At 43.4% G+C, this 20,049-nt stretch overlaps 1 long non-coding RNA gene across 1 annotated transcript; it reads left to right on the forward strand.

Moving 5' to 3' along the window:
* The first annotated feature begins 7,482 nt into the window (after nucleotides 1–7,482).
* Nucleotides 7,483–11,720, forward strand: LOC140215344 (uncharacterized). The gene is made up of 3 exons (XR_011892296.1): nucleotides 7,483–8,027; nucleotides 8,862–9,191; nucleotides 11,601–11,720. It is a non-coding gene; the product is annotated as an uncharacterized lncRNA (long non-coding RNA).
* The last annotated feature ends 8,329 nt before the right edge of the window (nucleotides 11,721–20,049 follow it).

Raw genomic sequence — 20,049 nt, forward strand, 5'->3', positions numbered from 1 at the left:
ATGTACAGCGCCACGTCTACTGTTTAGCGTTCGGGATAAAACTTATCAAAAAGCGAAAGGAATTTATTTAACGAAGGAAATAGTTTTAGCTTCTGTATGATTATTGCGCTGCACACTCACCAAGGGTGTTGTAACTCGAAGTCCCGGGTACAATTCTGGACGTGACCACCATATTTCGATGAAAGCGCACTGTAAGAAAACTCGTGCTTACCTGAACTTACGAGCTCATTACACAAGCCCCGGTGGTAAAAGCCTAAATGCAGTTTCCACTGTGGCATGCGTTTTATCAGGTCCTGGATCTGGTGCGAAAAACGTAAGAATTTATTAGTCTTACGCGCACTGCCTCATTTTATTTGCCGAATTGGTTAGTAATATCGTGAGCAGTATGAGCGGGAAGACTCGAAGGGGTGGCAAACGGCCTCGAAACCGAAATACGCGGATGGCGCTGTCGAAAACAGCGGGGAGAGAGGGACCCTCTTGGCGCTAACTGTTAGCAGTCCCACTAAACCTGCTTATTTTTTTTCGAGAACGGTAGCAGACGGCATTTTACTGGCTGCCGACAGCCGTTAAGAAGGTCATGTGTCGCAATGACTTACAGCTGGTCATTGTTTTCTTGCATGTATTTTTATATTTTAGAGCGCAGCTCTTGGGCGCCCGTTCCTGCGTTAGCGTAACGTATATTCAGATATACAGTCGAGCGCGATTTGAAGGTTATCGCGCGAGCGTCGACTGGGAACGCGAACAGCGCCATTGCCCAGAATTCTCTGCCAAGGCGAGGGAGGTATCAGGCCTGTTTCCCTCACTCTTTTTGCTGTTCCTTCAGCAGCCGTCACTCCCTGCTGGGCTATCAGTTTCTTTCTTTTTTTTTTTTTGGTTCTGCGAACAGGCAGTGATCGTAGTGCGCACGACGTATTCTGCGGTATTATCTGAAATTGGACGTTACCAAGCTGTATCTAGCCTATGTAACGTCATTGCTGCTGAGCCAGGAAGAATGGGTGACCAAGAATATTAGCTTAAGCCCGCGAAGATACGAGGTAACCAAGTCCACACTTTATCGCAACAAATGGAAAGCTTAGAATAGAGAGAAAGGGCGGTGAGTTTGTCGCGGGGTGATGGTTGTTGTATGTAACAGCGAACGAGGGAGAGAAGAGTGCGAAATCATGATTTTTCCTGTCCCGAAACCGGCCGCCAGGTGCCTGGAGTGCTGGGCAGGTTGACGCTCGCGCGATAACCTTCAAAAAGCGCTCGACTGTACCCCCTAGGACGGGATGCATATCTTCTGGAGCGCATAGTGTTTCGCGTTACAGGTAGACATGCAGATTTGCCAGGAAAGTAGAATGCTTACGCTTCAGAACAGTGGTGCTATTGGCCACGCTTCGGTGCACAATGTTATCAGTAACCACAATATCAAACAGCGTTATCAATGTGCGCTGGCGATGTGCGAAATTCTGCACTTTGTATACAGAGATGCACGGTGGGAGTGCCAACAGTTACTAGAACAGCCTCCTCATTTCCACTATCTGCCTGCTGCCGCCGCGTATCGCTCATAGCAGCGTTCGAGGCTATCTGACACGCGCTCTTCTGTTCCCGCTCGTATTGCCCACGCTAGTACTTTCTGGGCGACACGCAGAAGTGCAGAAAAATACCGTAATTTAATTTAATACTGTAAAAAAAGCGTGACCTTGTAGGTAGTTTTCACAAAACACTTTATTTTTTGAGAACCGGAGCGCGGTGGAGGAAGAAGTTGCTCTAAAAGGATTGCTCGTCGGTTTGCCTGTGTTGCCTAAGGGCGATCAATGCGTATTAAAGCGAATACGCGCTGTGGCACAAGCGGATCCCTGTGCCGCTCGGAGTAATTTTGTCGATGAGGCCACTTCTGGTTCTTTTTTTACGGTTCTCTTAAAGCTGAAATTTAGCTGACAGGGCTCGAAATCGTTTTTAATAGAGGAAAGTTGGCCGACTGTATACAACAGCAATAAAGAAGTGTAAAGACATGGTATGCTACGGTAGCTTTGGCCATTTGTGAACAATCGAAGTAGCAAGTTGTCTTTCAGGTAAGCTCATGCTGAGCATTGCATCTGTCATCGGGCATTTTTGAGGCGATAACCTTAGACTTCTGTTTCATCATCACTTTGTGATTGTCCTTCACGTCGCTGCCATATTGCTGCCGCTAATCAAGACAAAAAAAGCAAGGTGATTCAAATAGAATTAAGGCACTTGAAATCAAGACGTATGGTGGGAGGCGAACCCACGACCTTTGGCATTAATTAGGGCGAAGTTGATGAAGGCACAAATGATTAAGGTAGCTTCAGTTGGGCGCTCGATCCCACGATCTTTAGTGGAAAAGAAATAATAAGGAACAATGCATTCGAATGAGATTGTCGAGTAATTCGATGGATGTCTCTTGAGCGCGCAGACTTTCGCCTTCACACTCTTTGGCGTACGCTAAAGTGAGTGTCGTTTCTTTTTTCATGCTGTTCTCACAATAAACTTTCCCCTTCGAGAAATTTATGGATAGGCAGCTACGGGAGGCATTGGAGACGCAAACTTAGCATCGGTTGCCGAGACAGTTATGAACTCCATATTCGTTGCTCCTGAATTCATTCGAATTTTATTCGAACTGAATATATTGGAGCGTGGAAACAACTCTGATAAAAAATGGAAATAGTCTATTCTTTACTAAATAGAAACCACAACCAGGAAACCGTAACAAGAATAAACCACTGTGACAATGAATATTCAAACCCTCGTGACATAGCAGATGTCTTCAGTCACTTCTTTTTCTCGAACTTCGCTTCAGACAAGTTTTGATTATCAAAAACACACCTCCCGCAATCTTTTTACATGTTTCCTAGTACTCCCAATGAAGTCATCTCTGTAATATTCTAAAAGCCACAAGTGCCGGTCTTGACGATATTAGGCCATGCTATATGAAATGAATCGCTTGTCGAATATCTCATATTCTGGCAGATTTTATTAATTTAATATTTAAAACAGGGACGCTTTCTTGTGAACTAAAGCATGCGGTAGTTACTCCACTATATAGAAAGCGAGACCGTTCGTTATTAACAAACTACCGACCCATCTATTGGCTGCCATTCTTCAGTAATATAATTGAAAAACTCGCTGAGAAACGCCTAACAAATTATCTAACAAATTCGATATTCTTACGCGTTATCAGTTCGGTTTTCGCACAGGATATTCGACAGATCTCGCTCTGATATTTCTCACAGATTATCTAAAGAAAGCTGTTGATGATGGCTTGATGGATTGTTGGTGATGAATTGTTGACCCAACTAAAGCCTTTGCCACTATCAATCACCAGATACGCTTCCTAAAATTTGAAGCAATGGGAATATCTGGTCTTGCCTTGCTATTAAACCGTAGTTACCTCCATAATAGAAACGAGGTGGTCAGTGTTTCCGGGGCTTGCTAAAAGCAAATAATTACTAATATAGAGGTACCCCAAGGGTCCATTCTGGGCCCACTTTTGTTTTTCATACATAAGGATCTACCAAATTTCATTACGCACTGTAATTGTTTGCTGTATGCAGACTATACTACAATATTTAACTCGGATACAAGCATGAACTGCCTAGCAGATAAATTTAATGCGGAGCTTGTCAACATATTACACTGGCGTAAATTAAACAGATTACAATTTAATCCCGCAAAAGCTAAGTTCATTGTCTTTACTTCACATCAACGGTCATTAGTTCCTGTTCGTTCCGTCTGCGTGCCACAGTACTCGATCCAGCCTTGTGATGACTGCATGTATTTGGACGTTTATATCATGCTTATTAACCATGTATGAGACTGTTTTAACAAGCCCATTTTCTGCTCAATTTGTTCATGTTTGCATATGTTAATTGATTTAATTCCTGTTCTACTGTTTTTGTACTTGCTGCCTTTCTAATTTGTTTTTATATTTGTATTTATGTCGCTGCATTAACTAAGTTTACTTTTCGTTTAGTATATATCATGGACAGGAGGTCCCAATTCAGTCTCCGACTCCGGCACCTCCTCCTGTATGTTAAATGTTGTAATAACTTCGTATTTAGCAATAACATTTTATTTTGATTCTGATTCTGTAGTCATATTTTCGTTCTAAATTCTTCAAACTAACACTTGGCTAAGAGACAAATCTGTTCTGTATATAGGACAGGTTATTTAATTCCATAACTTAATATGTTACTTAAAATTCGATCTATTCCTCATAGCACCGGTATCCACAAGTCATGAATGCAATTAGCGTGAAAACGCTACACTCACCATGGCGGTGCCGAATCACAACAGACAGGTACAAACAGGGATTTTTTCTTATATTGGCACTGGTTCCCAACATAAATGCAGAAACGATGTTCAGTGCAATTTTATATTTGAACAAAAAAACGCGCCTTGGAGCAAAACATTTTATTCCTAAATTACTGTTACGATTCTGTCCCCGTGGCAAGTGTTGCAGGCATTACATATAGCAAACTACATACGGAGGCATGATTTTTATTTTATTTATTTATTTACTTCAAGTATCTGCAGCGCCCTAAGGCATTATTGCAGGGGGAAGTACAGTGTACATGAGCTCGACAAAATAGAGAACTGATGAACCAAAAATAACACAGCAACAGAAAAGTTCACGCCGCTATAAATTCAACAGAAATGGTCTGAATGATGCTTCAGTGCGACAATCAGTAATTTCCTACAGTAGCTGATTCCATTGTGATATTGTGTGTGGAAAAAACGAATGCTTGAAGACGTTTGTTAAACGTGAGTTTCTTTATCTATTTTGACCATACCGAAATAAAATAAAAAAACCTTTCTTATCTGATGTTCTGTTTGCGTGTGCTTTATGATTCCCACCCCAAGTTATCCTTAAGTGCAGTAATACTAGAAGTACAGTCGTAGTATTTGCAGAGAAATCAGGCTGTGCAGTTTTGTACATGCTCATGCATATTAGTTTTGGTTTGCGGGTCCCAAGCCATACAGGCATACTCTAGTATGGGTCTTACGTTCGAAAAGTAAAGTAGTTCTTTAATTTTGGGAGGAGCTCACCGAAAGTTGCGTGTAACAAAATTTAGCATTTTGCAGGCATTCGCTTTAAGATACTTAACGTGCTTAGTCCAAGTTAAATTCGATGAGAAATAAACACCAACACACTTATACTCAGTTACTCGCGATAGCGGGACGTTGTCTAATGTATTATGAAACAGATATGGACTTTGTTTACGTGTAAAGGAGAAGTACTTACAATTACTGGGGTTCAGACATCTTCCACCTAACACACCACAGTCCAAATTGAGTTGCAAGTACTTGTAGTCAGTGGCAGACCTAATGCATTGATAAATCACACAATTATCTGCATACAGACGCAATTTACATGACACAACCTGAGCAATGTCATTGATGTAGACCAAAAGCAGCAATGACCCCAAAACGGATCAGTGTGGTACTCCTGAAGTATGAGCAATACAATCAGATTGTGAGCCATTAATTAGAACGCGTTGCATGCGTTATTGCAGATAACATTTAATCCAATCAAGCTATGAAGGAGAGATACCGAGGGATGATAGCTTATGCAACAGCAAAACATGGGCAACAGAATCAAATGCCTTTCTAAAATCCAGAAATATACAGTCCGTCTGTACACCGAGATCGAATGAATGAAGAAGATCGTGGCTGAATTCTGGCATTTGTGTCGAACAAGAACGACTAGACCTAAAACCATGCTGATATTCGCTAAGAAATTATCTTATCAATGTTTTATTATGACACTGTATACTATGTCCTCCAGTGTTTTACTACACATACTCGTTAGAGAAGTATGCTCAAGTAAAACTCTTGCTTGGGCTAGTTGGTTCATGCTTGAAGTAGTAAAGGCAAAGCGCAGAAGACCAGGACTCAGGAAGAACACAAACGACAGGACAGGCGCTGGTCCTGTCGTTTGTGTTCTTCTTCCTGAGTCCTGGTCTTCTGCGCCTTGCCTTTACTACTTCGTTAGAGAAATTGGCCTGTAGTTCGAGACAATATTTTTGGGCCACTTTTATTGATTGGTACCACGTTTGCATTTTCCACTCCTTAGATAAACAAGAAGTATTTAATGATTTCTCAAAAATAATCAGATAGTGGGTGATTATGTCAGAACAAGCCTTTACCACATAAGAAGGTATTGCATCAGGACCACTTGCAGAAGAAGCATTTAAATTGTCAAGTAACTTAAGTATACCACCATGTGTCACGACCAGTTCCGGCATAGGTTCGAACATATTGTCGGAAATAAGCAGTAATTCATTATGACAGGGAGTTGTGAACGATGACTGGCAATAAAGATTGAAGCAAGAACCTTTCTTGAAGTCATCAGTAAGAAGTACACTACCGCTTTTAAGATGGGATGCCAACTGATTATTTGCCAATTGTTTTTAAACACTTCCACATTTCTTACAGGTTATTTTGTAACTTTGTGCCCAATGGTAAGAAGTATTTATCCTTAGCAACGTTTTTTTTACTTTTATATCTTTTCCAAGGTGGTTTTTAGCATTACAAATACAGAAGGGTTACGCTGCTATTTATAAGCATTCAGAAGACGATGTCTCTTATTAATCAATTCCTTGCCCACCCGAGTAACCCAACGTTTATCACTACGTTTTTTTGCAGACAAATGTTTACATAGAACATGTGTATCAACTAACTGGTTTAGTGTGGAGGAAAATGTATCTCATAGGGTATTGCAATCTGCGGACTGAGCTAAGTGACTGAATTCCTGTAGGAATAAGCCAAGATTATTAGATCATGAAACGTAATTGCCTTGCTAAAAAAAATATACCTTCCTTGGGTGATCATGTGTAAATGAGCAGGGGACGATTTGAACATGCGCCACAATGCAGTCATGGTCACTAATACCGGGAATTACGGCGTTCTCAGACACATGCAATGGTCGGTTTGAAAAAAGCACATCTAAGACAGAATAGCTATTTGGACCCCACCTAGTAGGATGAGTAACAAAATTGATAAATATCATTGGTAACTATTGCCTCGCGGAATGATATAGACAGATCGGAAAAATTAACAAGTACAGGCTTATTGTGAAACAACCTCACGTCAGGCATATTGAAATCGCCGCCAATAATATGGTCATTATTTGTTGTAGGAAGGAACTCGGCGAGGGTTCTGTTGGGTCTCAGGCGATGTTGAAACGGAGGAACGCTAAAGCAGCCAGCTGTCATCAGCTGCCCAGTTTGAAATCGGATATTTCACCAAACAGACTCGGGACACTCAGTCGGGATTAACGCGGGAGACGATTGCAAGCCCGAGTCAACAAGTAGAAACTCTAACGCTGAGCGCATTGCGATCGGAACGGTGGACGTGAAAACCAGGCGGAAAAACGTCGGAACTACCAACAGATTCGTCGAGCCAAGACTCCATCCCTATAATAACGTGAGGTTTCACTGAAAAGTTCAGAGTAGCAAATCCATCAGTTTCGTTTTTTTACGCTTCTGCAGTTCGCGACTACAAAGGTAAGCTCTGAAATTGGATGACCGGCTCACATTGCTTTGAGGACTGATTGTTGGGGCACCGCCCCTTCTGCTACTTTTTCAATTCAACAACAATATCTTGAGTACCGTCATAAACGTAGCACTTTTTATCGGTGAGTAGCTTATCGTATCGAAGTTTGAAAGCAATGATACCCGTTGTAAGGATTCTATCAGTTATGCTAACATTGTTCATGCCAGTCAAGGTAGGTGCCATTTCGACTATGGTGAATAGGAGCCCTGTTGTTTCCCCGTGTTGAGTTCGAGCTATGCCGGCAATCAGTGTGCCATTAGTGAGCATGAAACTTTGAAATTAGCGTGTTTACAAAGCAGTACTTCGCTTTTTCTGAACGTTCTTTTATTAAACAATAATTTCAACCTTCCTGTCACAACTGTAAGTGTCTAACACAAATTCCTTTATTATTTGCATCAGTTTTGACCATGCCTGGCATTACCAGTGGAACACTCAGCACAGGCCAATAACCGATGGAGCTTGCAACGACAGTACGTAGGCGATGGTCACTTGCCTTTTTTTTGCGATTGGGAAGCCGCGTTTAATAAAATTTTCTCTGTGGTTTCCGAGGGTGTAGACTGTACCGTGTGTGTATTAATGCGATAAGCATTATCACATATTGCAATACAGAGTATACATATTATACAAACATGCATTATACATACTGCAATATAAGCTTTGTTGTTTTAATGCTAATTGCACTAACGTCGTTGGTCATCCGGAGGAGAATTCAGCCGTATCCTTCGGCCTTTTCAAACGCTCGCGCTTTACGTCTCTGAAAGACAAATACGTCGTTGGATGACGCATGCATGTATCATAGGAGGTGAATGTATTCTGGGCATGCTTCCAACAAAAATTTGACCCCTCGGTTGAAATGCCTCCTCTCAAATTTTCTTTGCCCAATACCGCACCGTGTTATGTCGACTGCTCGAAATAGTTGAGCCAAAAACAAGAATGTAATCACGTATCTAATGCGCTTATTACTGGCTAATCTAGCCAAATATATTGGGTCAAGGGTTCCACGAAGAAACCGACATATTGTGTTCCGTCCGTGGTGTGACTTAGAGCTTACTAATCTTCTGATGAAATCGATATCGCGCCATCTTGATCGCGCTCGGCTCCCTCAATGCCGCGAAGTTCTTGCGTGCATTTAAGACCGAGTTTCAGAAATCAAAAGCACCGCGTGCGGAGCACTGCAATAGGGTTGCAGTACCACTAAATTCTACTCGCCTTGACCCATCTATCAGAAAGAAATATTCATTTAATATGAATTGCCCTTGCACAGCGGCGAATGAACACCTTTGCTGTACTTTCATGTCGTACAGGTGCCACTGAATATGCAAGCACTAGTTCCCTGTTTCTGACCTCCAGCAGCAATATCCATCATGAAAGGCCCAGCACAAGCCGCGCTGGCATAGAGGAATTAACAGCCTTATTAGAAGACGGTGTCACGTGAGACCAAATTTTGATTTACAAATCAGTACTTAGCTTTTTCCAAACTTTGTTTTAACAAACAATAATTTCAAGTGTCTTGCCATAGCTGCAAGTGTCCAGCACCAATAGCTATATTAGTTCCAGGATTTCTGAGCCCGCTTGGCGTTACCTATGGAGCACGCAGGACAGGCCAATAACCGACTGGACTTACAACGTCGACGGTAGGTAGGCGATGGTCACTCGACTTTACCAAAAACATGGGAGACAGCCCCAACGTGTTCTGTGGAAGCAGTGCACTTATTGCCTATAAAAAGGCACGTTACCAGCGGCGCCAAGATAGCTTCCGCATGAGCCGCTTGATCACTGTCCTTAGAAAGAAATATGCGTCCCCTTTCCCTCACCCTCACTGTGGGTTAGAAAACCGGGTTCTCGTCTGGTTGACCACTCTACCTTTCCTGTCTTTGCTCTCGCTCGGTCTGTGCTGATGGGAATACATGCAAATCCATACGAAATCTATGCAGCTCAACTTATTTTAATGAATTTCTCCTCACATCAGCGAATTGTGAACGCACGCTCCTAGGCCGTCGCGTCAGAAGCCGACACTCTACGTTCCATGAAATAATCAATTCACTCGTAATGGGAATCATCGATTGACGATTGGTGTACAATTTTGTTTAGCAAGCAGAATCTCAGTGGGCCCGTTGCTCTACTACCATGACACCTTATGCCTTGAACCGACCGAACTTAGTAGAGAAAGAAAACATTTTTACAACATTGCAGTGCAATTCGCACTACAATGTGCAATTATGGCGGCGTTTAAGATGTCTGTACGGGATGGTCGTAACGGTGTTAGGCTTACGGCACGTGTGAGAATTGTTCACCTACAGCATGTCAGGAGCAACTAATACATCCCGCTGCGGCCGAATGCAGAAGTTAGAGACTACAATTTGGGGCAGCCCAAATCAATTTATACTGATTTTTGTTTATTTTACGCCAAGGAAGCCAAGCAACAACTGCCGCGTAAACATTACAAATTTAATGAAAACGTAACTAAAGACAAAATTCTTTGCTAGTTCTTTCGCTTTGTGGCCCCAAATCTTTACCAAGTATCCCCACCATAAGCTGCCGAACCTTTAACGAGCTTTAATCGTATTGATAGATTAAGAATCACCCTACCCAACGATTTCCATTTAGTGTGGCACCAGCTAAAAATTATACCCCTGTGTTAACAAGAAAGTCAACACCTGGCTGAAACAACGGCCTTCCAAACTAAATGCACTTTTCTGCGATTAGCATTCTATGGATACCTCAAGCATTTTTCGTTCTGCCGGTACTTGTGCAACCTCTTTCATAACACTGACTGATGCACGCTGAGAGTTTAACGGTGTGAGTAGCAAAAGTGAGTATGCTGGACTTTAAAAATGAACTCCTTAAATTACGCCTATTCAATCGCACTGTGGTTCGTTGGAAGTCAAAGATAATGCAACTCAAATCTTTATTGATCTGGTTGGGAATCCGGGTTTAATGTTCTTTGTGACGTACGAAGGCGTAGACACATGGCATGTGGGTGTAATAATGCGATTGTCATTGTTAGCCAGCTTTCTCCAAATCAGATTGTAGATAAAGGTGTATTCAGCAATACGCTGTGCCCTTCATTGTTTTGTAGGTTACCTTCTCGCACCCTGACGAGGGTTCTGCCGCATCCAACGCCTTTTAATGTCTCTCGTTTTCCTTTTTTTCAATGTCATGAAATTTCTGCGCACTTAGGGAAGACACTTTTTACGCAATTTGACGCCTTCCGTCGCACCGTTTCGTAGCGTTTCCCCATGAATTAACACTTAAGCATTTCTTTCCAAGCTCACCTGCTGTCTGCAATACCGCTTACATATGCGCACTGAGCAATCTGTTTGAAAGTTGTCCTATAGCCTTTTGATGGCATACGCAGGAATATTGGCGAAGACAACCATCTATTCGCTCCTAATGAGTAGTTAAATATGCACTGCTTACCGCCTGTGCTTAGGAACTTCAGGTACCGTAGTCACTAAACGGGTTTCTTATAACCAGTTTCTGAAAGGTGAGTGCGTCGTTGGCTAATGCATGCATGATCATAGGGGGTCAGGAATCTCTGATCAGCGTTCAAACAAAAAATTATAATCCCTCGGTAGAAATGTGCCCTCTCAAGTTTTCTTTGTTCTGGTCTGTAACGTGCTACGTCTACAGCTCGTAATAGTTTAGCTAAAGTCTAGAACCCGATGACATATTTAATGCGCTTAATACTAGATAATCAAGCAAATATACTGGGTCAAGGGTTGCATGCACAAGAAATCGACACGTACTATTTTCTTCGAAGAGTGTCTTGTTGAGTCCGCGGTACGAGATAGAGCGTAATAATCTGTTAGAAGAATTAAGATCGTGCTCGGCATTCCCATCGCCGAGCAACAAGTTCTTGCGTGCATTCAAGACAATTGCAGAAAGGAAAAGCATCGACTCCTGACGCAATGCCAGTAGGGTTCGCCAACGAATACAACTTCTGGCTTCCCACCATGTATAAGAAAGAAATATTCATTTCCTTTGAATTGCCCTTGCACAGCGGGGAATAAATACCTTTGCTGTACTTTTGTACCCTACAGGTGTCACTGACAATGGTAGCACTAGTGACCTGCACAAGGGGTTCAGCAGCAGCATTGATCACGGAACGCACAGCACAAACCACACAGGCATAGAGCAAGCACCAGCCATAACAGATGGCGGCACCACGTGAGTCCACATTTAGAAAAGTTTAAATCCCAAGAAACCCAGAGACTACAGGAATGATTAGTCGGGGAACAATTGTGCCTGTACTCCCTAATTTTTCCCGGTAAGGGCCATCTCTGATGCCTGAAACAGGCACAGCATCCGAAGCTTTGAACGTTCGGGAGGTGGAGCTTGCCATGACATACGTAATAGTTGCAAGAGAGCGAGTGGATACGGACAGTGTAAACGAAGTAAGAACAGGCAGCATGAAGCACTCTTGTCAGACGTGGAGGCACGCTTTTAGGATGGCGAAATACACCTGTGAAATACATCAACATGGTGAGGAGCAGGATGTTCGTCTAAAAGAAAGCGCATACAATGAAACGCAGGATGTCTTGCGTTTACTTAAATGTAGCATAGGTATAGCATAGGTGTAGCAAACATTGCTCCATTTGCAATTATTAAGGCGGAAGGCTTAGTTGGCTGGTTGCGATGGCTCATACCTGGAAAAAGCTACTCTAGTCCAGAGAGGCAAGAATTATCATCATCAAGAATGGCTCGCGCCCCGTAAGCAAGCAATGATGTACTGTTTGAAAATGAATCGAGAAACGAAAGGAAGAAAGAAGATAAAGACCCAAATAGTCAATGACAGATAGAACGGAATAACTTTCAGGTATTGCATTAGGTTCACGCATGTGTCGTTGAGGAGGTCGACCTACAGCGTCACACGTTTACTTAAAACTGCGCCTCGCTATGTCTTGCAAGGTGTCTTACACCTCAGATCACCTACGTTACTTGACTATCACTTGTGCAGCAAGCTTTCGCCTTCACGTGCTACAGAAGTCGAACCTGCTGCCGAACTTTCTTTACTCTTCTTAAAATAAAAGGTGTCCTAAAAATGTAGCCGTACTTTAACTGACACAAAACTCTTTTTCAATGCGGAATGTGTCACTTCCGAGGGTACATTTCAGGACTCTTGCCGGAATACTACTTGTGAGCGTGTAGAACACGCACGCGTATTTTAAGAATTTAGACCGGCTAAGTTTCCTATCTAACAATCACTGCCCGGTATTTCTTCTCACCTGTACCTGTTTCACTTAGGCAATACATAATGCATTAGGTAAAACTTGCTTTTTTATTGAATGCAACTCGAACCAAGATGGTTATCCTGTTCAAGTTTAGCAACACACCCTATCAACAGCACAACTGCTCAATTTATGGCGAACTAAAGCCCAACATAGCGCTAAGTTTATACTGCAGCAAGTTTAGCGCGCAGGTTAAGCGAGTCGCCTTACGATTACCGTGCGATTTAGTTTGTCACCCTTTAAATTCGCAAACTGTTTTGGTTGTCCTGTAATAACAGACAGCCATATTGAGATTCTTCGTCTCTCTCTTTGCAGGAATGCTACTGAAACCGGAGGAAGGGAACAGCAAGAGTTGTGCGATGTCTGTGACAATGTTTGCAGCAGACGGGATGCATTAGACAGGCACGCCAACGAAGACATGGGCGACGCAGCCCAAATTCGCAAAGCACGTGATCTAACGTCTGTGAAAAATTTGAAGTTCGTAAGACACTGCTGGAATACAACAGGCGAAAACCATAAATGCGGGGCCTGTGGTAAATGGTTCCACCGGACTTGACGCATACAGATAAGAAATGTCACAAATGCGAAATATGTGACAAATCGTTTCGGTGTTCTCGTGAACAAGATATCCATGTACGCACGTATACTGGCGAGAAATCCTACAGATGCCATATACGCGATAAATCATTCAGCCGGCAAGGTTATCTTTCCATGCGCAAGCGCACACATACAGGCGACAAACCCTACACTTGCAAAACGTGTGGCAGATGATTCGCGCTGGCGGCGAATCTTCGTACTCACCAGTACACTCAGACAGAGGAGAAACCCCTCGTATGCTACAAATGTACTACATGATTCAAAGCCAAAGGAAGTCTCAAGCGTCATCTCAACTTGTATTGTGACAACAAAGCTTTCATTTGCGAAATACGTAATCGATGCTTTAAGAACCACTCGGGTCTCGCTCATCACCGCAAATGTATGTACGGGGATAAAGCGACGTATGAGTGATTTCGTTTCGCAGAAAAAAGAAACCATCTAGGGATATCTGTGCCAGAACAATACTTGCTACTTATGTGGAGACTGATTTGGAGACGCGGTTCAACTGCTGACACATCTTGTGGTGCAAAGGGGCGCGCAGCCGTAATATACTGACTAGTGTGGAAGTTAGATAACTGGCCCGCGGCTTTTTGCATAACAACGTGAGTTAACCGTGCGGGGAAACAGCGCGAACATTTTTTCACAGGATTGAGCAGCTAAATAAACGCCTCGCCTGTACAGGCCGGCTTCTTTTGACATTTAGAATGGCTGAGTAAAATGCTACATTTTAGAAATTTTTAGGTTTTTTAGAAAAGACAAGACGTCCTCGCAAGAATTGTTTAGCGTGCTTAAATGTCGAAATACAGTGCAGGTCATGGCGAGCGCTCACTTTTTGCAGAACAATGTTCTTCGCGAATGTAGCTTTAGCAAACTCGTGTGAAGACAAACGCTAATAAGCTGCAAGTGTGTGCCTTGTGTACTTAGAAGGTTGAAATGTCCGCACATGATCCTTGACAATTCGTTTGCTTAGCAAAGCTGTCCGAGGAAGTTTTAATCAATTATCCTTTTAGTGATTCGACAGACAATATTGTCGGGACTTTTACGAGAATATATAGCTAGATTGTATGCATAGGAAAATTTATTTCCCATGCATACTTTTTTTGTTTATATTTTAGTTCTTTTTTTGGCTGTTCCATTCTTAACCGAAGAACTTTGTTTCGTACCATAAACTAAGCTGATGACAGCAGTGCGACTATTAAATTCAGATGGTTCGGAGCTTCACTGTATGATACGGGCTCCATATGCAAAATTTTTAGTTCTGGTCTTATTGTGCCATAACCTGTGTCAATTTTAAACGGCAGTTTTTATCCTTTGTGAAGTCGCGTTTACTGACTCTGCCTGCTCTCTAGTTGTAACTGTAGAATCTTCTTAGTTGAATGTGACAAACGCGTCCGTGCGGGCATTGATATGACAACACGTATTTCTATGCATGTTGCGCGTACTTGTAAGTCTCTTTACTTTGAGCGCATTTCAACCGTTTACAAACACTAAGTTACCACTCAATGCATGACGCGCCTGCACGTATCAGAACAGTCTCGAAATTTCTCGCTGATAATATCGTTTGCCTGCGTTGTAGTGAAACTTTTTGCGTAGAAAGATGTGCATTCTTAACGATGCGCGAGCTTCAGCGATCACGGTGGAAACTTAGTCGTATCCCGTGGTAATTAGCCACAAACCACGTTTTGCACGATCAACGCATGTGTCCGGAATTGTTTTCTTCCCGTGTATAACTTCTTTGGTTTGCTCGTTTACGCAAAATAAAAATTTTTTTTTCGTTACTCATGGTTCTTGTTACTGTGTTGTACAGCGTCACTGCAACGAGACATCTTGTAGAGGTGCGTCGTTGTGACCGGATAAAGCCTGCATTGCCAATTCTCACCAGCAAGCAGAAACTTAAGGGCTTTCCCGACCCGCCCTTGGTAGCCTACAGATGCGAGACTAGTTTGATGGACATTCTTGAACATGCCAAATTAAGGACAATGACGAAGCCAACACCCAGTTTCTGTGGCCGCCCCAGATGCTGTACAAGCAAATATATTCTATCTCTCACTACATTAAATGTATGGCGTCGAATTAGTGGCACAAGGTAGTTTCGAATTCACGTGCACGTCAAGCTGCGTAGTAGAATGACTACAATGTGCCGATTGTAACATACGATACAAAGGTTAAACCGGACAACAAATTCATACAAGACTCCACTGCTATCGCGCAGATGCAATTTACACAAAGCAGCAGCCCACTATTTCAATGAAGATGGCCATACATTCGATGAAGAAAGGCTCTAAAGATCGCAAACTAATAACTGTTTGCCTCGTGAGAGTAAATATATCGAATCATCATCATACAAAAGTTTTAATGTGTACACTCGATAGGAATCAATTTTGCAGGTGGAAACTTAGAATCGCCTGAAAGCTACACCTTAAACAAGAAATTTTCACATCATTAAATGCATAAAGCACGTAATGCCATAGGCCAACCTCGATTCTTAAGGTCACCTATTCGCCCGTTTTGAGTTCTTTCTTGCTTCTCCCATAAAACTCGATTTCACGTTCTTTTCCACGTTATTTCGCATATATCAACCATACGAGCCCTTTTTCCCATGTACACCTGCCCTCCCGATTTTTCTGCCATCAGGCTTTTATTTATTACCTTCTTGCTTTGTTTTTTATAAACGTTTGCTCTTATATTTCTGCTTTACTTTTTTTATTTTTAGGCGGACTCCCAGAAGCCAGAATAGCTTTTTCGACGCCTCGACCAAGAGGCGTGGCGCCATTTCTTTGTACCGCCGTCACGACGCCAACACCGAATGACTGAGGCTAACGTCCCCTGAAAGACCAAGCCGCTTCCGTCCAGCTACCCCATGCACTGCCCCCAGTCTCTGTGACGCCACATCAACACCTTCAAAATTACCGACGCACTGCCGTTACGCTTCTCAAGTCATTCGTTCAACTCATGTCTTTTTGTTACTCGCGCACTGGCCGCCTGACCACGTTTTCTAAAACCACCAGCGCATGCCACCTATGACACCGTGGCTTCTGTTCTGTTACCTGAAGGTTTCCTAACCACTCCGAGCCCCCCAGCCCTCTGTCTTTCTTTTCTCTTTCCTTCTTTCCCTCTTTTTCTTTTTTTTCTTCTGCCTTGCCGATCTTTTACTCTTGTCTCCTTGCCTTAGCAATCACGCCTAGAGACTTCACGAGACAGCGCTCATTTTCTTTGGAGCCTCTCTCTTTACTGCCAGCTACCACCGACAACGACCACCCGTGACATCCCTCTACTAACCTGCAAAAACCAAACCTGCAAAGAATGACAGTCGGCTCCTACGTAACCGTTGGCGAGCCTTCCTGAGGCTCCTGAGGAGTATGTGTGAAACAACCTTTAGGAGCGCACTCAACGTAGCAGCCATGCCTGTTAACATTAGGCGATGAATCGTGAACGTTGCTTTGATGTCGAAAAAGAAAGAATACTTAGAACCACTTGTTTCATATTCGAACATCTAGTTGCAGCAAGTCAGCTTTAAAGCATTTCTCAAGCATTCAGTTTATTTTCGAGTGCTCCTTGCTTGTCAATTTCCCGCAAGCAGTTTAGTTTCAAAGACAGGCAACGTGAACACGTTGTCACAAAAGACCTGGTGAACTGTACATCAGTATCGAATGAGCCGCAGTGTTTCATACAATAGTCGCAAGAGAGAATTTACCTTAGAGAACCCCGGGTGGTGGAAATTTCCGGAGCCCTCCACTATGGCGTGCCTCATAACCAGAAAGTGGTTTTGGCACGTACAACCCCATAATTTAGTAATTGCAAGATGCAACTCTGGCACCAGCGTCTACGAAAGCTGCAACGGGGGAGCTTCAGCCACCATGGGAGTTATGGGAATTGCATGGATTTGCCTAAACTTTGTCCTTATTGCTTCAGACGGCATTCGACTCTTTGTAAACTCGTCTAATTTAATAATGTAGAGCGTAATGAAAGATCAAATTAACAATGTCAAAATGCCCCGACGGCTGGATTCGAACATACGACCTCCAGCACAGACGCCCGATATTGAAACGATAGCGCCACGGACGCACACATCTACAAGAGACGTATCACGCATTTATGAATTTATCGCTCAAAAGCTAGTACCCTAAGACCCTTGGCGCGTTTCGATTTGGCCACCTCGACAAGCTGAACCGTTGCAATGAGTACCAATTGTGCGTGTTCGCAGCGTCTTCTCCACTTAGAAAAGTATACATTGCTCTGAAATTTACGATAATGAAGGCATACGAAGCGTAATAAACAAATCCACAAGACCGTGTGAATCCAGAAGCACGAAGATCATACAAACCTCTGTACTTCCCATCATTCACATGATGGCACGACGATTGCAGTGGCCGAGTTCCCTCTACTACATTGTATGAAATTCTATTGAATAAACCAAGCTTGTTTCATTATGCGAACGAGCGCACGCATACGCATTCTTAGAAACTTCTCGAATCTTCACTCGAAGTCGAAGCTCGTTAATCAACTTGCAGCGTAAGACAAGACGATGCAGCTTCTAGTGCGAAAAGCGCGATCCGCATCTGTATTACTCTGGCAGGATACGAGCAGACTTTTGTGGACCAAGAAAGCATGGTAAAAAAAAAAACAGCAATTCTCTTTTCTCACGTTTTCCCAAATGGTCCACATGGTTATAGAATGACAAATGCTGCGACTTGCTTGCACGTAACTGTGCTACGGTGTGCGTCGGCCTCTCTCGGGGCAAAAAAATTTTTACGGTCTACCTATAACTGTAGCCTGTCTGTGTATAGGACCCCGTTTTAGATTTACTTCTAGGAGTGTTGCAATAACCAAGGAAGGCCAAGGGGAACAGTAATGCGTCTGCAACCTGTGCCGTAGAGTTTACATCCGTTCATCTCGCTTGCAAATACATCATGTCGCCTGCTTCGCCAAGAGGACTTACGTATCCAAGTAATGCGATGCTGGCTTCGCGTCGCGTGCCAAGAGAATCACCGCACATACCGCAACAGCGTCTGACGCTTGCAAAGAGTATTGGAAACCTAACGCCTGCATATCGCTTAGATGTCATATCCGTGCCAGGAATGCGGCTCTTATTCGGCGTGGAAAGATAGCCTATAGACAAACATTCCAGTTTAAAGTGTCGCAACTATATTTACTGCGCTGCTGCCTTTGTTGATAATCATGCGCGGAGTGCGCATCTTTCTGAGCACAACATAGATAGGCGGTTACGTTATCGTCGACGCATGCAGGAATTCGCTGTACAACAGTTCCCGCAGCCCTTACAGCTACGCGAACACGGAATCAGGGATGCCTTGGGGCGCCTGTATTTTAATGCGAAGCATCCTTGTTGAGTGTGGCGTTGTTTTGCCTGTCATCCTCCTAACTGTTCTCGTGGGCAAAGCCACACCTAAAAGATATAACCGAAATTCCGCTTGCTTTTCGCGCGTGATGTCACGAGCATTACCTTTTGTAGTGCGCCCGAAGTAGGCGATGAGCCGCCGGTTTGGGAACACGACTTTTCGAGATCGCGACATGCTGCGCCTGCAGGGTAGTTTTATCCTTCCTTAGGCAAAAAAAAAAAAAAGAGATGACTACCACCACAAAATAATCAAGAAACGAAAAATTTCATTTAGTGACCTTTTTCGGAGCATGCACCACATGGAAGTAAATAAGCATGGTCTGAGTCATAAGCGCGTTCAAAAAGCGTGTTGATGCACATTATATTGTATTTTTAATACAGCATCGCGTAGCTGCTGCCAATAAATATTGCACGCCACCACCTGCATGATGTAGAACAAGCTTCAAACTATCAACGTCCCATCTTACCTCGATTTGTTCTCACAGTTCGTTCGTGTGTTATGCGGCGGCAATTCTTTTATACCGCCATCATTTTCACAATGCACTACAAGTTCGAGCAAATGAAGCCTGTCCCACTTGTGGTTCAAACGACGGAATGCGTACACGGCGAGAGCACAGCGAAAACTGGTTCCACCCCTGACTCGGCTTGTACTTCGGCTCCGTCACCATGTGGCATCATATTCGCAGCGTGATGAAGCGCTCACACTTGGATCATTCTATCCCATATTTGAATTAACGTTGTGCGTCACGAATCTATGAGGTCCGAAGTGGGCAGCAGCATAATAATTATAACGACTACAGTGTTCGTTGTGGTGGGCATGAAACACAATTTACGACTGTGGCCCAATCACTGGCCGGGACGCCAAATTGTCCCCAGTGCGCAAGGTCTGACTAAGGTACGGCTATGCACGACGCATGAGCGTTTATCACCAAAGAAGCGCAGGAACTGCGAAGCAATTCGATTTCCTTACTGCTGGGGGGTGGCGAGGGCCGCAGTGAAATTTGTGGATCACAGAACGACGTCAGCGTCCCTCATCAGGCGATAAAACCATCTGCCTTATTTGAACAGAGCCTGAGAGTCAGCAGAATTGTCGCATCTGGTAATCACCCGCTTGTTAGGGCTAATTTAATGTGTATACCACCTACAGTTTCCCGGGCCCTCACACGAGAAGCAATTTCTCCCCTGCAAGCTCTGCACTTCACTTTGACAAGAGCATGACAAAGAGCAATGATGTCGTCACATTAACGCTTTTTTTTTATAGAAATGAGGGTTAGTTCTGCTGGATGACCTGGCGGAAAGATAGCACAT

The sequence above is a fragment of the Dermacentor andersoni genome, chromosome 1, assembly GCF_023375885.2.
Source record: "Dermacentor andersoni chromosome 1, qqDerAnde1_hic_scaffold, whole genome shotgun sequence".
NCBI classification, from domain to species: Eukaryota; Metazoa; Arthropoda; class Arachnida; order Ixodida; family Ixodidae; genus Dermacentor; species Dermacentor andersoni.